The sequence below is a fragment of the Amphibalanus amphitrite genome, unplaced genomic scaffold (genome assembly GCF_019059575.1).
Source record: "Amphibalanus amphitrite isolate SeventyFive unplaced genomic scaffold, NRLGWU_Aamphi_draft 000696F_arrow, whole genome shotgun sequence".
In the NCBI taxonomy this organism is placed as follows: domain Eukaryota; kingdom Metazoa; phylum Arthropoda; class Thecostraca; order Balanomorpha; family Balanidae; genus Amphibalanus; species Amphibalanus amphitrite.
The window spans coordinates 1-20,127 of record NW_024882190.1 but is presented as its reverse complement, the minus strand read 5'-3'; the positions used below and the strand labels follow the sequence as shown (position 1 = coordinate 20,127).

General features: G+C 44.3%; 1 long non-coding RNA gene across 2 annotated transcripts; it reads left to right on the top strand.

Annotated features, from left to right (window-relative positions):
* The first annotated feature begins 4,014 nt into the window (after nucleotides 1–4,014).
* Nucleotides 4,015–19,914, top strand: LOC122364770. Of its 2 annotated transcripts, none has more exons than XR_006253631.1 (3): nucleotides 4,015–4,124; nucleotides 17,468–17,532; nucleotides 19,773–19,914. It is a non-coding gene; the product is annotated as an uncharacterized LOC122364770 (long non-coding RNA). The 2 variants fall into 2 exon arrangements; XR_006253632.1 differs by having other exon boundaries at nucleotides 4,017–4,124; nucleotides 17,431–17,532.
* The last annotated feature ends 213 nt before the right edge of the window (nucleotides 19,915–20,127 follow it).

Here is a 20,127-nt window from a genome sequence, read left to right as displayed (position 1 = left end):
AGCTAGATGTGTCCCAAAAGAAAACGAGGAATGCAGACATGATGCATATGGAAGTGAAGAAAAAAGGGAAACATTTCCATCTCATATTAGTATACATGTCTGTCGACAACAGGACTGAGGATAAAGAACGAAACACCAACATCATGGAAGAAATTGGGACAATAATCGAGGAGGCAGAAAGAACAAATAAAGCACTCATTGTGGCAGGAGACTTCAATGGACACATACAAGGCTTAGGCTATCAAAAACAAGACAGAAATGGGGACATGGTAGCAAATTTGCTCACCAACAGTAATATGATTTTAGTAAATTATCAGCACGAATGTGAGGGCATGTACACATGGCAAAGAGGGGATCAACGAAGTGCAATAGACTTCGTGATTACCAACAGAGCAGGTTATGGGATGTGCAAGAAGATGCATATAGATGAAGAAAGAGAAATAATGGATATAACAGACCACAATCTCATAACTCTAACACTGAGAATGCAAGAAGAACAAGAAAACTTCAACAGAGCCGTGACAAAAGTGACTACATATTACAGAACAGATGAAGAAGCAATGCATGTTTTTGGAGAGGAATTGAAAAAGGAGCTAGAAAAAGAATCGGTAAAAACAATTACAGAACTAGACAAGCTGATGAAGACAAAGGCGGATGAAATACTTCTTTGTCACTATAAGAAGAAATGCAATAAGGGAAAAATGGAGCGTCCTTGGGTAACAAGTGAAATAAGAAAAGAAATAAAGAAGAGAAAAAGTATTAACAGAGCAAAGAGAAACGCAAGGGAAGAACAAGAGCGAGTATTCTTGGAAGAGGAATACAAGAGTCAGAAGAAAAAGATACAATGCATGGTCAAAGAGGCAATCACAATCAACGAAAAGAAAATTACAAAAGAGATTCGACAGAGTGAAAACAATGGCAAAACATTATGGAAGAATATCAATAAACTCAGAAACATTGAAAAGAAACCAGATGAAGTACACTTATATGGATTGGATGGCAAACCACTTAGCTCCGAAGAAGAAAAAACAACGCTATTGCAATATTGGACATCCATTTATCAGCAACATGATAATGAAATAAGCATGGTATGGGACATACAAAAGCAAGAGGAATATAAAAAACAACTTGCTGAAGAAAACACCAGCTATCCAATACACTTAAGAGAACAATTGGACATGGAAAGAGTCATTGAGCAAGAAATAAGTCCAATGGAAAAACCAGATGTGACAGGAGAGGAAGTTAAGACTAAGATTTTAAAAATGAAACCTAAAAAGGCAGCTGGATCTGATGGATTAAAAGCAGAACTATATAAGGCTCTGGTGAAAACACAAAGAGGTCTCGATACAATAACAAACTGCCTAAAAAATGAGCTGAATGCGAAAGAAAAGCCAGACAGTTGGAGAATATCAAACACTAGGATGATCCCAAAAAACACGAAACCAAGTGCTAAAGAACTAAGGCCACTAGCTCTTACCAACTGTTCATATAAGTTGTTCATGAGCATAATTAAGGAAAACATTGAAGAACACTTGAAAGAAAATGGACAGGTCCTAGAAAATCAAGCTGGTTTTACTAAAGGTGGAAAGATAGAAGACAATATTTTTCTTTTGAACTACTGCATAGAAGACAGCTTTAAAAAGAAAAAGCCACTGTATGTAACATCAATAGATTTCTCAAAGGCATTTGACTCGGTGAAAAGAATGGCACTAATCGAAGCCATGAAAAACTACAAGATACATCCAGATGTGATAAACAGTGTGGCAAATGTATACAAAGATGATGTAACATACATACGACTAAATAGCCAAACTGAACAGCGGATACCAGTCACAAGTGGCATAAGGCAGGGGTGTACTGGTTCCACCGTTCTTTTCAAAATTGTCACATATATAATCATACAAGAACTTACGGAAACCAAACTGGGTTTTCGGAACAGGAAGATATACCTCCCATTGCTGTTCTTCGCAGATGATGGGCTAGTACTGACACAATCAAAAACTGAAATGGAAGAACTGATAAAAAAGTTGATAACAACAAGTAGCAAATATGGGCTGAAATTAAACAAGGACAAATCAAGAATACTAATATACAACATGCGAGAAGAACCACTGGAAAACAATATTCAAGGCATAAAGATAGAAAAAGAAATGAAGTACCTAGGTGTGAAAATTTGCAACGAAAGAGATATTTTCAAAGAACAAAGAAAAAACGCCATTTACAAGGCACAAAGACTTGCAAACATGACATTTAGCGTAATAAAGAAGAGCTGCAACAAGCTGCTAATAGGAAAAACTTTTTGGAAGTCGGTTGCGCTACCATCCATTTTGTATGCAGCAAAGGTAACAACAACACCCAAAAATGATGTACAAAAGCTGCAAAAAATTGAAAATTCAGTCTATAGACAGATTCTAGGGGCTCCTCTATATGCTCCGACATGTACATTACGGGGTGATGTTGGATCATCCCTCATGGAGACCAGGATAATTGAGGGACACTTACAATATATACGGAAATCATTACAAGGAAACAACAACTTGCTGAAAGAAATCATCAGACTGCAACTTGAAGAAAAAGTGACAAGATGGGCAAAGATAACAACGAAATATCTACAAGAAGCAGACTTGAATATAGCAAGACTTGAAGGAATGACGAAACAAGAACTGAAGGATAAACTAAAAAAATATGATAAAAAGAAATGGGAAGACGAGAAAGAACAAAAGACAAGCATTTCATTATATCGAAAGTGTAAAACTGAGATAAGGGAAGAAAAAGTATATGATAACACAGCAGCCTCTGTATGCCTGTACAGGGCAAGATCGAACACATTACAATTAAAAAGCAGACAATTCCAATCAATCAACCAATCAAACAGCCTATGCGATCTCTGCAGACGAGAATCAGAAGATTTGGAACATTTTTTCTTAAGATGCGAAGCGCTCAATGATGTGAGATCTGTAATTGAGCCGTTGCAACGACCACATGTGGAAGATAGCACCGAAATATTGGCAAACCTTTTATTTAGTAATGATGAAAAGCAAATGGAGAAAAATAAACATAGTGTTTACAAGATGTGGGAAGCAAGAAGAAAAAGGATGAGGCAGTGAAGTGTCAGCAAATCAGTGCAACTATGAAAATTTAAAACTATGAAAATGATGACAAAGAATGAAAAGAAAAAGATTACGAAAACAATACTTTCAATTAAAGCCAACTAAATGGAAATAACATGAAACAAACCGAGAAAAACATCACTGAAAATGTCATATAGGTACTTGATACCTACTTTGTAGTATGTGTTCGTGTTCGTGTTGGTCGTGTCATGTAAAACTGTTGTGTTTGTGGGGGCCGTTGCAAAGGCATTACCCAAATAAACGTCATGTCATGTCATAACCGCACCCATTTTTTTCACCAGAGTGGCCTTTAGTGGATGGCAAAAAGTAGAGACGGGGATCAACAACACAGCCTGCGATATTTCAATATGGTGGTATGAACATAGCTTCATTGAAACTTTTGCGTCGGAAATGAATAACATTTTTAGATTAACATCAGCTAAATTAAAATGCTGGTGTATATGCGTTGGCAAATCAGGCATGAGGAAATATGCCTAAGACATTGACTGTTGTTTGAGCGTGGTTTGAGCGTTGAGGAGCACAACAACACGACATTTGGTCTGATGACCTTTTTTAAGTCAGTGTTCTTACCTTCCTAGAACAATCAGGTAAATGACAATCGCTTTTAGCGGCTTCAACTTTCACACCTTTTCACTTCAACTGGCGTTGCAAAATAAAAAAGAATTGTAATGATCTATGGAAGTTGTTAACTTCCTGTGCTTGTGCATAGAAGTCAAACCGGAATGGAACATGTTCTCGACTCTTATACCCTGAGACTCGATAAATCACTAATGATAGGATTGGGACTTCGGGCGTCATCTTGTGAAGAGTTCATGAACTAGTCTCTTCTAGAGGGCTGTAGGTGGCGCGCGTGATAATCAGAATTCCATTCCTGGGTCGAAACGGTCGGTCTCGGTAGTGACTAGCGACCTCAACCTTTGTCTATGGTGGCATCAGTGCTGTTTCGGCTGTTGTGAAGGCTTGGAAGTGCGCGGCATAAGCTGATCTCTCGAGGTGAGTTCGAGCAAGTGATTTCGAATAAGGGGTGGGACGAGAGGAGCTGCAATGGGCGCTGCTTCGCCCACCAGTCACCACGGTGTGGGAAAGCGCTCGGTGCACAGAGATGCATTGTCGATTGTGGAGGTAGGCAAGCCGCCAAAAACACATTGACATGTTTTGCAGACTGGATCAGTCGGGTCAATGATCAGGAGTGAAAAACTTGGCATGGATGGCGGTGCAGTAAAACATCTGTATTTTGTTCTTTCAGATTGGTTCCGTTGCGGTGGCTTCGCTCATAGTGTCCTCCCTGAATAGGGGGCGGGGCAGTCTGATGCAAGGGCGACTCTGCATCTTGTACTTTGGGAGGGCCCACCGGAGTTGACCCAACGTCACGCGACGCGCTGGTGTCCCCAAATCAATAACCAAAGTGATCTTTATTTCGTCGATGCTCATGGTGGTCGGTTTTAACTTGTCAATGTGACTGGACTGCCTCGATCGCCGTTTCCTGCTCCCGCCTCTGCTCCGCCCGTGGGCTGGTTTCATCGACTGGCAGTCGGTGGGCCGTCAGTCGGTGGGCCGCCGGACGGCCCACCGACTGCCGGGCGCCGCCACTGGCATCGTCGGTGCTGTCGGCATGCTTGGCGCCTCGGTGCCGTCGGCATCTCGGTGCCGCCGGCGGTGTCGGGTGAGGGGGGGGGGCATGTTGTAGGGGCGGACATCCGGAGCCTGTCCTGTCATAGACGATTTGGACTTGGACACTAGGGCGTGGAAGGGGTAGGGGCGGAGTAGTGATGTCCTTCCGAGAGCCTAGCGAGAGTGAAATATCGAATGACCAAATATTCAGGCAACATCATATCAATCTGGTAACTATTGCCCAAAGCTGTCGCGATGCGGTTAATCACTGAGCTTCGCTTTCACCCGATATATAAACTGGTGCGAGTAGAGGCCCTCCAGCGTGGTGTCTCTTCCAGACAGTATGCAATATAATACATTATACTATACAATACAATCAGTAGGTACTATACGTGGGGTGAATGAAAAGTTTTAAGCCTAACACAGTTACAGGTGACGCAGGTTAAAGGTAGTGTGCCAGCTTTCCTGGACCGTATGGAGTTAATGGCCCAGATAAGGAGAACCGGATTTTTAGAACTTATCCATACCTTCAAAACTCATGGAAACGTCTTAAATTCTTCAAATTTTGAGTACCCCAGTGCGAAATTCGCCCCGACGGGTTGTCGGTCGTACCCCAACCACATTTCACACCACTATGAACAATAAATGCACACACTGAAATCGCTATTACCGATATGCTCATCCAATCAAGTTTCGATAAACCCGTTCATCATCATCTCCTGCGGTTTCGAACACGCCTGTTAGGTGGTGCGGTAGACCGCGTCCAAAGCCAGGGCCCCGGTAACGTGAAGCAGCCGAGTCGGGGCAGCGTGCGCTGACCCAAGCCGGGGCCGCGCGTCCTCCCGGTGTCATGTGATAGCCCGGGGCTGCCCGCGGGGATGCGGTAGACCGCGCCCAAAGCTGCGGCCCTGGCTTGGGTCAGCGCACGCCGCCCCGACTCGGCTACCTCACGTTACCGGGGCCCTGGCTTTGGGCGCGGCTTCTGCTCATACTTTGTAGTGCGGTGGTGGTGCGTCGGGCCGCGCGCTCTGACTTCGGCCAAGAAAAATGTGTCAGCTGATCATTGTCATTTCTGCCACTTGCGTATGGTGAAATGGGGTCATAACTAAAGAGATGGCTTTTTCATATCAATTATTTTACATAAAATCATATTTCAAACCATAAATAATGTTCGACAGCCAAATAAAAGAAACAATACCAATACAGGCTTACAGTTTACGGCTCGACATTGTGTTGTCTACGATTAGACAGCTGATAACTCATTCCCGTACGTCGTAACTCTATAATGACCTTTGCTTATTGTCACATGTGCGCCGCATTCGCGATTGTTGCCGACGCCTGTTTACAGGTCAGCCCACTACAGTTGTTATACATATCGAAAAACCGATAAACTTTTAGGCGAAAAAGGCACTATTCCAGGCCCATTTTTGATTTTTTTTGCGATATTAGGTAGAAACAGAAGCTTCTTATCCTAGGAAAAATAAAATGGGAAATCTTTCAAAGGTGGCACATGAAAATTTGGTCACACATTTTGCAACTATTTTTAGGTTTATTATAAAACTATTTTATAGTTTTATAAAAAAATTTATAAAAATTTATAAAATTTAACCCTATTCCTGGCGGGCTCCGCCGGGACAAGAAACTGGCGGGGGGGGGGGGCCGATTCGGCCCCCCCCCTGAGATCTCGAGAACGAAGCAAGATAGCGACAAGCGGTAAACGGCATCGGATACGCACGGCCAAGATCTACAATTTTTACTAAGGTCATTTTCAGGTCAGGTCAAAGATGACGTCACAGGGGTCGAAAAAGTCAAAATGGCGGCACTAGATATGGAGAGAGTTTTTCTCGAATAACTTTCGAATTAGTCAAGATAGGAACAAACTAAGGGCATCATCGTGATCCTCTCGTCAATCCGCATCGAATGATATATATGTTGACCTCGAAAGGTCAAGGTCAAAGGTTGACCTCAGGTCACGTGACCTCGAGGTCATCATGTATATCATTCGATGCGTCTTGACGAGCTGAACACAATGAGACCATCCACGCGTCTGTATCTTGTTCCTGTACGGAGTTATTGGCCAAAAACCTTTGGTGACCTTTGATGACGTCACATGACCTCACAGCTGCCCAACAGCAAAACAGACCTCAAGGTAGTGAAGGTTGATCGTATATGAAGTCATGTATGGTATATGGGGCCATTCCGACCCGTTTTAGTGGTAAAAACAGGGAGTTGATTTTTCCCCCATTGACTTATAATGGGGAGGTCGCGAAATTGACCTGACCTTAGGTCACCGATATCAAAATTCCGAGATATACAAATTGCACATATTGGTACCCTAACTAAACCCTGAAGAGAAGAAATTGATCGGTCAAAAACTCTAGCTCTGGCGTGATTGCAAACTTTTCTGAGGTAGCGTCACCAAACCGCCTCTGGTGACCTGACCTGAGGTCAGATCAACTCAAAATTTTCAGACATGTTGCGTAGAAGCCTTTTAGGAAAAGTCAGAAAATTTGAGCTTCCTAGCTCAACGCGTTTGGGAGATATAACCAAAAAACCTCAGGGGGGGCTCCTGAGGCCCCCCCCCCGCCAGGAATAGGGTTAAGAAACGAAAAGGACTAGTACTTCAAAACTTGGTGTACACACCTAAAAATGAGTTTGCCATAAAATGCTGGGATGAAAACCACCCCTTTCTTGGCTCGTTTTTCCGCCATTCCCGATGGCGCAAAAAGTGTCCAAAACCCCGTTGACTTAACATGGGGAAAATGGAATCGCACGTGCCACGTGCCACGAGGTTTTAAGCGAGTAGCGACCGGTGCCATAAGGTAGATCGCCTCCGGGAGCCCATACACTGAACTTTTTACGAAGATTGTACATTTCGTACAACTGTACAACTATTTTATAAATTTTATAAATTTTCTTAAATTTTTATAATCGAGACATCTTGGTCGCAGCCTAGACGAAATGTACAATCTTCGTAAAAAGTTCAGTGTATGGGCTCCCGGAGGCGATCTACCTTATGGCACCGGTCGCTACTCGCTTAAAACCTCGTGGCACGTGGCACGTGCGATTCCATTTTCCCCATGTTAAGTCAACGGGGTTTTGGACACTTTTTGCGCCATCGGGAATGGCGGAAAAACGAGCCAAGAAAGGGGTGGTTTTCATCCCAGCATTTTATGGCAAACTCATTTTTAGGTGTGTACACCAAGTTTTGAAGTACTAGTCCTTTTCGTTTCGTTTTTAGAGCCCGTTAAAGTGAAGAAGATTACGCGTTCGGTGAAAAGGGAGATAAATCGAGAATTGAACTTTTATAAAGTATTGCGATTTCAAAGCCATGCCTTCATCTGAAATTAAAAAGGACCTGAAATTAAACTTATTGGTTGTGGCCCATCATATGTCACTGTTAAGGTTTGAGCTGCTAATTTCAAGCAGGGCAGGAACCTGGAACAGCGTCCAAAATGAAAAAATATCAAAAACGCCGTAGAATGTGACAAAATCCGAAAACATTGACCCTGCTCTAGGGGTGTGGATGCTGGATCCAAGACTGTGAGCTCATCAGATAGCGGTAAGAATGGACATCTCCATTGTTTTGTTTTGGACATCTCTATGTTTTGCAAGTCTGGCAGCGAATCGAGACATCTTGGTCGCAGCCTAGACGAAATGTACAATCTTCGTAAAAAGTTCAGTGTATGGGCTCCCGGAGGCGATCTACCTTATGGCACCGGTCGCTACTCGCTTAAAACCTCGTGGCACGTGGCACGTGCGATTCCATTTTCCCCATGTTAAGTCAACGGGGTTTTGGACACTTTTTGCGCCATCGGAATGGCGGAAAAACGAGCCAAGAAAGGGGTGGTTTTCATCCCAGCATTTTATGGCAAACTCATTTTTAGGTGTGTACACCAAGTTTTGAAGTACTAGTCCTTTTCGTTTCGTTTTTAGAGCCCGTTAAAGTGAAGAAGATTACGCGTTCGGTGAAAAGGGAGAAAATCGAGAATTGAACTTTTATAAAGTATTGCGATTTCAAAGCCATGCCTTCATCTGAAATTAAAAAGGACCTGAAATTAAACTTATTGGTTGTGGCCCATCATATGTCACTGTTAAGGTTTGAGCTGCTAATTTCAAGCAGGGCAGGAACCTGGAACAGCGTCCAAAATGAAAAAATATCAAAAACGCCGTAGAATGTGACAAAATCCGAAAACATTGACCCTGCTCTAGGGGTGTGGATGCTGGATCCAAGACTGTGAGCTCATCAGATAGCGGTAAGAATGGACATCTCCCAGGAGCAAGCTGGCGACATTCTTACCAATGGGCATGACATGAGAAAGGTCTCTGCTCATTGGGCCTCTCCAGGGGCGCCGCCACGGATTTTTGACTGGGGGGGACGGACTGACCGACTAAAAACCCAAAAGTAGACATTCTTACCGTGGCTTTTTCGGTCGGATGCATTCAACGTTTAAAGCAAATATGCCACTTTTAACATAGGGTTTTGAACTGAAGTAACAGTTATGTAGCTTGAGCTGAGACGAGAACAAATCAGGAGCTTTTATGGCCCAACGATCACCCTAGCCAAATATATTGGTATCGATTTTAGGTTTGAAGACTGAAGTCATTCCCACAGATTACACTTTGTCATTCTCTTACCGAGGAATCCATTCCCTTACGGAAAAATGCTAGCCAATCAGCATTCAGCTGGTTTGAACTACGTACTATGCTTGGTCAACGCGTAATCAGCTTCCGCTGCAATATAGGTAAGTAGCGGTGTCGATTTCTACCGAGTTGGGGGTGCCCGGGCGCAGCAAATCCGCCGCCCTAGCGGTGACCTTTACCTGCGCGGTCTGTTGAGGCTCCAAAGTCAAGCCGGCCGAGCCGGCGGGGAATTTGGAGAGCTCGGCCCCCCCCCCGACTTGGCGGAAATGGACACCCATGTTTAGGTATTTCCAAGTAATGGCTATAGACCGCATTCCCACCGAGTACCTACCTATATACACATCTAATGTCCGATTCAGTTTGACACGGCAAAGCCTCGTGTCGTGTTCTATCACGGTATAATTGCTGATGTATGCCACTTATATGATCGATAATGCATATTGCATAGGTAATGCATATTGCATACCCGCGTGGAGGAGGGGGCGTTGCATAGTCACAAATCTCTCTTTTTGGTTTGTGCACGAATCGGCGCGAAGCGCCGCGAAAATTGGCAAAAAACATTAGGCAAAACTGCTCCAAAATACGAATTTTGCAGCCCGTGTAACAAGCTTGATACCAGAAAACCTTAGGTCAGGAAAACCAAGTCAAGTAGTCAAGTCGCCTCAAAGTTTTGTGGCCCTGTCAACCGTATAGCTTATTTCTTAGAAGCTAGAAATTTAGTGTAGCGTGACTGCAGAAGTGTGGGGTCGGAGCCGGAATCAGTCGGAGTTGACTGTTTTGGCCAGTTTTGGCCAGAGTCGGAGTTGAAGTCTTCGAAAATGTTCGGATTTTGACTTCGAGGTCGGATTGGTGTAAAGTCATGCTCTTGGCTGGTTAGACGAAATATATTAGGCCCGTGTTCGGCCAGTCGTGTTATACGACACACGTTGATCACGATATCAAAAATCGGCAGTTCCGCGATGACAGGTCGGATAAGAGCTAGAGATTTTGTTGGCCGAGGTGGCAGGGGTCAGACCAATGCATGTAGGCCCGCATATTTACGTCTGGACAACGAGTTGCGTTGGAGAGGCCGGAAATAGTGGCGATTTCAGGATCGCAAGAATGGACCGTCATTGGAATGATTCTTTTTTAAACCGTGCACTGTTTTCGGCCGGAATTCAATAGTTAGTACAAAATATTTTGTAATTACGTTTCCACCAAGAATGAATGCCATCAGGGCTAAATTTTTAATACTTTTGCATTTTGTCAAGAAGCATATAGTGCTGTTATATTGCAGTTTTAGCGCGTTTGTTACAAAATATGAAGCGAATAAGCGTCAGTGTAAATCATCAACAGTCCCGGGCCATCAACAGTCCATGAGTGACAGAAGTTAACTTGAGGGAAAGCTATGCTAATTGCTCTTGTCCATCCACTAAAATTTATTAGATATTTTGCTTTGTGTATTCCAAAAGGAGAGGAAACTATTTCATTTGTGCCTTCATGTCAGAATTGAAGGTGGATCATTAAATTTTCAACGCAGTTTACAAACAAGCATTTGGTCTTTCTCGTTTATAAGCAGTGGCTAAGAAAAGGTTGATCAATCCTGAAGTTCAGTCATCTCATCGTACCTCAACTTGGCAGCAAGAGCCCCCAAGGACAGAGGATATATTGTATACATGTCCTGTAAATCAAAACAAACAAGCATTTGGTCTTTCTCGTATATAAGCAGTGGCTAAGAAAAGGTTGATCAATCCTGAAGTTCAGTCATCATACCTCAACTTGGCAGCAAGATCCCCCAAGGACAGAGGATATATTGTAAACCTGTCCTGTTAATCAAAACATTTTTGTGCCTTCAAAGGCTTAAGTTATCTGTGGTGTGTTCGGAGTTAGGCTATATGGCCGTTTTGTTGTATGTTTATGTGGAGATTGAATATAACTGTGACCCTGTGCTTGTTTGTATACTTACGGTCAAACAGGGAACAGCACATTCACATAACATACTCACCTAGCACCTAACTCATAGCTGTACCCTGCAGGATCTGTACTTGTTCATGTCTCGAGCATTAACAAAGCACTAAAGTAGCTTAGTAATCATTTCCCACATTTTCTGAGCATCTAACATGACATACAGCAGTGCAGAGCAGCTTCAGAGAAGAAACACTTTAAATGCACAGACTCACACCAGCCACCCAATGAGCCAGTTCCTCAGTTGACTGTTTCCCTGGACACAGCTTGGCAATGTGAGCTAACTTTTGGCAAGTTGAAGGTTAGCAGGTAAGATTGAGTTAGGGTGAGTACCTACCTATGACTAGGTGCTACTGCCATGCAGGTCTTGGGTAGGCTGCAAATATGTGTGATGATTGAGGTTAGGTCAGCTGTCAGGTTAGTCAGGTTCAAGCATGCTCATTGCTCAGGTCACATTTTTATGGACATTTGGCAAATTAAAAAACTAACAATCTGATCTAAGCTAACCCGACTAAACATACCCAACTACTGACTATAGGAACTGAGCACCTGCCTACTTGTGCCTACATCTCATACCATGTCAAAGTAGGGTTCCTTGGTGGAAGATTACCCTCAGTACTTTTTATCAAGTTAAATGTTACCCTAGTCAGTACCCTCAGTACCCTCAGTACCCTCAGTACTTTTATCCCAGCCCTGTGAAGAAAACTAATACTTCTAAGCTCTGAGTCACTGCTGGCCATCCACAGGAAGAAACGCAGAGACTGAGAGCTTTGCCATTGTATATTGGACCAATAATGACTATCACGAATGACTATGAACACATATGATCACATCGTTGCATGGATTGTCACATTGACAATTTTAGTACAATCCTGTTTTCAAGAAATACAGTGATGATGATTAACATCAAAATCAACATAAAGTGGATTTAGTGATCCAAGCTTTCTCCTCCAGTAGCAATGGAATGATCGCATGTTTCATTTGCCAGACACTGAGTACCTGATGCACATTACAATCTGCATAGCATCTAAGCATAGTAAAACTGTCCAAGTCCATTCATTCTAGATTTTAACTTGATAGTTAGCACTAATTTATCTTGCTGTTGTAAGTTATCATTCAATATTCGTACCAATACATCAATATGCGCTCATCAGTCAACATTTTCTGGCATGATCCTGCTCAGCGTGCTCTTCAGTATTGCTCCAAGGTCTGCAATATTATAGCTTGTTTTTGGACAATAAGCTCTTTTAATTTTACTTCTTCTTGCTGATATATGAGCCCGATCAACTTGCGTTCATCAACCAAAATTTCATAACTTGTTCAACTTGATATTGATATTGCTCAGTAGTCAGGACCTCTGTCAGCCTCCTGGACACTTCAGATTGTTTTCAGTCAACATACTTCTTAAATATGATATAAGTCAATCTTAAGGGATTCAAAACATCCAACAAAACGACGTACAAGAGCAAGAAAACCACCAGATAAACTAAAAAAATGGCCTTGAAACAGAGCCAAGTGGTGCTCCATTTGTTTGTTTACAATGATTGTAGTGCTGATGTATTTTTAGGACTCTGAACGTCGGCTTATAAAAAAATGAAACGTTTTTACAAAAGTTGTAAGACAAGTAATATTTATCTGAAAGAAATAAAATATTCAAAAGCCAAACACTATGAAATACATGAATCGGAACGAAAAAGTAACCCAAAAATCCAGCCTAATCACCGGCTCCTAAAACTGCAACACAATTAGCACTTTTCCCCGCAACTCGTTGTCCAGACGTAAATATGCTTCCCACACCCCATATACTGAGTATCTAAACCTCCTGGACCCTCTCAGATTCGGCACCGGCCGTTCCATCTCTTCCATCCTCAGGACAGTCAGATCCTTCTCCTCCACGCCGCAGCCCCCTGCTCCGGGCTGGACGGGCAACTCTATCCCATGTGGGAATGGCTCCACTGGAGCTATAGTCCTTTGCCGGGTGCAGTGAGTGCCAGTGGGCTGGGCTGCTTGTTCAATTGGTCGGGTTCATCCCAAGTGGCTCACTGGGGTGGCTGCCCAGACCAATGTCTCCCACTAATTCTTTCATACTTGCGGCTCTGAAATGGTCTCATTGGACCGAAGGGCCTAATCAAATTTCGAGTAGGATAACAACCAGTAAAACGCCTTTTGGGGCGACTAACGGAGCGAGCGAGAGGGTGGGGTGAGCCTTGCACGTGCGAAATTGCGAGGGGATACCTCCAACTAACTTGTGCACTGCACCCTTCTAACCGGTCCCTAACGATGTGCCACATTTGAGCGCAATCGGCCTAGCCGTTCTCGAGATCTGGAAGCGGCACCCTGCACGTGCGCACGTGCAAAATGGGTTCCAACTGACTTTTGCACGGCACCCTACTAACCGGTCCCTAACCATGTAGCATATTTCAGCACAATCGGTTCAGCCGTTCTCGAGATCTGGAATCGACCCCTGCATGTGCGCACGTGCAGCAGCACCCCACACTGAAAGAAAAAATGACACCCTGTACGGGGTATTGACGGTCATGTCAAAAATAACACCCGAGTGGGGTGTTTTGAGGGGAGTCGCTGAGCTATTATAAATGGGGTGTTTGGCGTACACCCCAGGAAGGTTTCGACGCATAGTGGGGAGTCGCAGCCGCTAAAGGGGGGTCAGCGCCGGCCCACATGGGGTTCCGTTAGACTGCAGGTGACACCCCTCAAATATCAGCCGAGCACCCCTTTTTGGTCCCTAAGCACCCGACAGGGTGTCAAACTCCCAAATTAGGGTGTAAAATATAGCAGCTCAACACTGAAAGAAAAAATGACACCCTGTACGGGGTATTGACGGTCATGTCAAAAATAACACCCGAGTGGGGTGTTTTGAGGGGAGTCGCTGAGCTATTATAAATGGGGTGTTTGGCGTACACCCCAGGAAGGTTTCGACGCATAGTGGGGAGTCGCAGCCGCTAAAGGGGGGTCAGCGCCGGCCCACATGGGGTTCCGTTAGACTGCAGGTGACACCCCTCAAATATCAGCCGAGCACCCCTTTTTGGTCCCTAAGCACCCGACAGGGTGTCAAACTCCCAAATTAGGGTGTAAAATATAGCAGCTCAACTCCCCTATTTTTCTGATATAACTCCCCATATTGTTCCTGACCCCCACGCGGGGAACCGCGCGTCTTCAGCAGGGAATCTCTCAGAGAAGTTTCACTCCCCTATACTTCCGAAAAACTCCCGGCGAGGATTAAATGTCTTTCGGAACGAGAATCTCAGACTATATTTATAACCGGGTGAGGAGTTACTCTTTCCGTTCGCGGCCTTGCGGCGCCCTGTAGTGTGCACGACCAACGTATGTCACGGTAATCAGTCTAGATATCATCATGATATAGTTGGCCACTCTACGCTATGCACGCTTTTGCCTTAGCTCCAAACATGCACCAGCCATTCGTGAAAAACAGGTCCCGATTTTACCAACTTTAGTTTGCGCCATCTATCGGTAGGATTTGAAGCTGAAAACACGGGGTGTCACTCCAGGATAATGACACCCCAGAGGGGTTTCAACGGGGGTGTCTCAGCGACACTCCAATTTTTTGGCCTGCAATTTTTGGGGAGTTCGCTAGCCGAACCTCTCCCAAGGGGGTCATGTACATTTTTGCGGCGTCAAAAGGTAATGGGGCTCCCGTGTCGGGTGTCACAACACCCATGACATCCTAAAATCATGAAAACGGAGCCTAATTTAGGAGTATTTTGGAGTATGTGGTGTCAGATTGTAAGAAATGGGGTTCCCCGATTTTTTTCAGTGCAACTGTGGCACATGGATATGCATTGCCTAGTGGGTATACCTACATGCCAACTTTCAGCGCAATCGGCCCAGTAGTTGCCGAGATATTGAAATTGTTACAAAACTGACACCTCTTCGTTTTTCACGTGGCACGTGCATATGGGGTCACTCACATGCATCGGGAATAGTCCGATGCTCGTTAGAAGGAATGAATCTAGTGCTACCCTACAATAATTACCGAAATCGGTCAAGTGGTTGCTCAGATATAAGCCTAGGAACAGCGTGACCACGGCATGTTCAGAAATTTCCGTTAACCTACGAAAGACTATGCTCGCTTCGCTCGCTCCGTAATGAGTTTGGGGGGACGTCCCCCTTCCATTCTGAGAGTGGGGGGACGCGTCCCCCCCGTCCCCCCGGTGGCGGCGCCCATGGGCCTCTCGGCTTTTTGCTGCAGAGCACGACGAGAGATGTGTAATGACATTTGGAGCTAGTTGAAGCAGATTCTGAGAATTCAAAGTCACTTTTCGCTACCGATGATTAACTGGGTGTTTCACTTCAATCCAGCACTGGAAGAACAGTGGAGTCAGTGAAAGAACGTCTCTACTCTAATCTGAAAAATTAAATGTCAGAGTCACAACAAGGAGGAAAGTGTTCCGTAATTCGGAAAATAAATGAGATGTCTTGCAAGTGTACTTTTTTCAAAGGGTCTTACTGTAATTGGGCATTACTAGGATGAACCACTGATACACCTTTGTTAGAAAATCAGGAAGATCAGAAGGGCAATCCTGACAAAATTGGTCGTGTTTCACCAGGACAATAAATCAGGGTATTTTTCACTGGTTGCAATGTAAACAATGAATTACTGAGCCTTCCAAAGTATCCCAAATTTAATCTTTTAAACAGCATTGGCATCCTTAGGGTGTCTATTTCTGTCTAAGCTTAAAGAAAAAACTGACTGGATGACGCTTCACAAAAAATAATGACGTCATTGACACCGCGAGCACTTACCCAAAATAGCATGATTCAAGGCACTATAAAAGTGAGGAAAAAAGTGCTAGGACTTCACAATTTTGTGTCCATTCATATCAATAGTGGCAAAATGTGTGACCAAAGTTTCATTAATCTGCGTCACCTGTAACTATGTTAGGCTCAAAACTTTTCATAATTCACCCTACGTACTGTCGCGAGCGCGCCGGCCGGAGCAGTGATGCCAAGACCCAGGGGCTGCTACGCTTGTGACTGATGGAAAGGGATGCGTGAACACCATCCATACCTATGGTCAAGCTGTCTTTCAAATTTGGCGCCGGACAGGCAGCTCAGGTCATCGTTAGGTGCGGTGGTGGGTCACGACAATATACGATTGAGCCCCTGGGAGTGAGACAAGCGGACGTTCGATAGTTTAGGGTCGCTTTCCGCGCTTTTTTCTGCAATGCATCCTTTATTAATTTTTATTTTTTCTTCGATGTTTGAGTTTTGATCTATGGCTTTTTCGACATTTTTGTAATCGATGTTTTTGCCTTTTTGATGCCCGTCCAAAGGGATTTAATTTAATGCGTTTGGTATCTTCCGTGCACTATTTTGTCATTCGTTGCTTGTCTTTTGTTTTATTTTCGTATTTTGCTTTTCTGTTCCACCCTCACATTTTTCGCTTTCTTCATTTATCTTGAATCTACTAAAATACACCCAGTAATTATTATCGTTGATATTGGATGACCTTTCAGAGCCGTTCGGCGCTTCCCGCTTGGTATACGCAGCCCATGGGAAACGAGTTAGCCGCCGTTCTGGTCGGGCATACCACCGCTCTGGCGCGTTCTAAGGAGACGTATAATGTACCATAGAATCTGCTCGTGACACGACAACAAAATGTGTGAACATGCTGCACAAGCACATACGTTTTGGGTACATAAAGCATACATATTGCGTACATTACTGCGATGAATAGTGAATGCCTATGTGCGGTGTACTCGTAGCTTCGAGCTGGTGTGGCGTAACTCGTGGGACATACATGCGCTGTGTATTGCGCAACTCTAGTGTTTGTTTATGAAACACTGCCAGGCCATATGCCGCTTGCTGATAGGACTTCATGCAGTTGGTAACCCAAACAATCATGGTAAAAGAAGCGATACATTACAAAGTCCCAATCCACGACAATACGTCTCCCAATGCGCTAGCTTTCTGGGAACGATATTTCAATAAGTGGTCAGCTATCCTCAGACTCCCTATAATTGTCATGCTCACCCACCATAGGGTCGGCGCTAAGGTCGGCGCTATAGGGTCGGCTCGTTTGACTGGTCAGCGGCCAGCATGTATTAGCCAATCTGTGCAGCCGAGGCCAGTGTTTGTGTACCGTCTCATGCGAGCAGTGCTGCCTGGAGCCGCGAGGGGACGGAGCTCGGCCGGCGTGCTGCATACGAGAGCCGCATCATCGGTAAGTCCATCCATTGATCATGGATAATGTCGTGATTATGAGTTTGAAGAATGATCTAGCTTAACCCGCGCCCCGCTGGGCTATTCAGCCATACGCGCCCTGCTGGGGGGGGGGGGGGCAGATTCTGCCCCCCCCCCCCTGTCTAACTTCCGAACCGATGGTCGTAGAAAGACGGGAAAAACGGCAATCGAAAGCTCTCAACGAGGCGAATCTTAAGAGCTCAATTTTTTTTTTGCATAAGTAGGTCAGAGGTCAGGTCAAGGTCAGGTCAAGGGTACAAAATGCAAGTTTCCACAGTATCGGCCTTGCACCGTAATTGCCGAAGAATGGACTGAGACTGATTGCCCAAAACGTGTTCTTAGGCTACCAAGATAATATTCGTTGCACTTACAATATCATTCAAAGGTCAAGGTCAAGGTCAGGTCAGGTCAGGTCAGGTCACCAAAAACAAAATATAGAAAAGGGCATGTGCGACACATGTTTTATGGGTCATTTTATTCATAGAATTCAATAGGCACACTCAATTAGTGTTATGGACCACCTCTGGATGAATGTCAGTTCGAGGTCAGGTCAAGGTCAGGTCAAGTGAGGTCAAACTTTGAAGTTGGTTGTTAAGGCCTAAAAAGGTGTCTATCTGATGCAGTTTTTCACGGCGAGTCGAATGGTGCTATTTTTGTTTCCGTACAAGGTCTAGAAGTTCCAAAAAATTCATTGTTCAAAAATTTTTCGTGTCGTGACGTCATAAAATTTTGAATAACTCCTACATTTTTGAACCGATTCTTCTCAAAATTGGTATGTAGGTGCACATAGACCACTTCTATGACATATATTTTGCTTTTTTCGATACATTAAAAATTTTGGATTTTATAATTATTTTCCCAAAAAAGTCGATTTTTTTAGAAATAAAATTTGGGCCAAAATCCAACATTTTCAAAAAACCGAGATAGCCGTTTGATAGACAAAGTAGAGTCACGTATAACCTTTTTTGTTACGTCTTGATTCCTTTAAAAATGAAGATGTTAGCGGCGTTTGAAATTTTGCGATTTTTTTGGCGAAAATGGCGAACATGACGTCACTAAAACGTCATTTTCTAAAAAACAAATCCGACGGATTTCGCTCAAATTTTTAGGGAACGTGTCAAATTGATGTATGATAAGGTACTGTAAGTTTGACGTTGCTGGCGTAACGCGTTTAGAAGTTATTGGCGAAAAACGGGAGGGGGTGCAGATTCTGCCCCCCCCCCCAGCGGGCGCGGGTTAACCCACGAGCCGCTGGGGGGCATAAAGTTGCCCCCCCCCATACGTTTTGTGGAATATCTCCGAAACCTGATGAGCTATGAGCGTGAAACTTGGCATAGTTTCAAATGAATACCAAGCAATGTTTGAGGAAAGTTTGGTGGCTGTAGCACTTAAGATGACGTCACAGTGACGTCATATTTTTTCGTTTTCCGATATGGACCGTTTCTGATGTCGCTGAGCATGAAACACCCGTAAATGAACTAGACAGCACCTGCTGTAATCCTCCTGACCAATAATCGGTCCTTTACATTCGGTCTCATATATCGGATATATCGTGAGGAAACTGAGAGTCGCAAATCTATAATTTGACTTCTGACGTCATTGTGACGTCAATTCAAATGGGATCGACACCAAATTTGGACACAACCTCGGCTAGGTATTCAGGAAGAATGAAGATGTGTGCAAAGTTTTGTTTCTCTGCCTCTTCGCGTTGCGACGAAATCGTCGCAGATGTAAAGGGGGGGCAACTATATGCCCCCCCCCCCCCTCCAGCGGCCGGTGAGTGTCGCGGAGGCCCAGCGGCCGCCGGGTTAAGCACTTTGTTTACCGTTTGGAATGGATAGGCGTCTTTTTGTGACCAATAAATGGGTGCTGTTCAAACAAATGACGTCCGGACCTTCCTAAAACATAAACATCATTATCATCAATCATCATCATCACCGGTGCCCCATGAAGCATTATTAGACGTGTTTACATAGGGTTTGTTGCAAGCTTATGTCTCCCTTCGTGATGTTGCAAAAGATGCTAATGGTGCTTAACAATTTACAAAATGATCCCTCTAAATATTTGAAGACCACTGCATCGAAATTATCGCCAAATAAACGAGCTAGAGCCTCGTCAAAAATGCTATGTAAACGCGGCTATGGTCGGCTGCATACGCCATTTAGGATAGCACATAGCATAGGTTACATGATTATACGGACACACGTATTTACGTTTCAGAAGTCAGCGATGACTTCCCCGAAGGACCTGGAGGACCTGTCCTCGGACGCCAATGTGCTCAGCCTGGCCTACGGCGGACACAACGAGGACATTCTCAACAAGGCCAAGGAGCTGCTGGCAGAGTCTACCCGACACGCGCTGGTAAGCGTCAACGCGATGAGGAGGAACTGTGAAGTGTGTGTGTGTGTGTGTGTGTGTGTGTGTGTGTGTGTGTGTGTGTGTGTGGTGTGTGTGTGTGTGGTGTGTGTGTGTGTGTGTGTGTTGTGTGTGTGTGTGTGTGTGTGTGTGTGTGTGTGTGTGGTGTGTGTGTGTGTGTGTGTGGTGTGTGTGTGTGTGTGTGTGTGTGTGTGTGTGT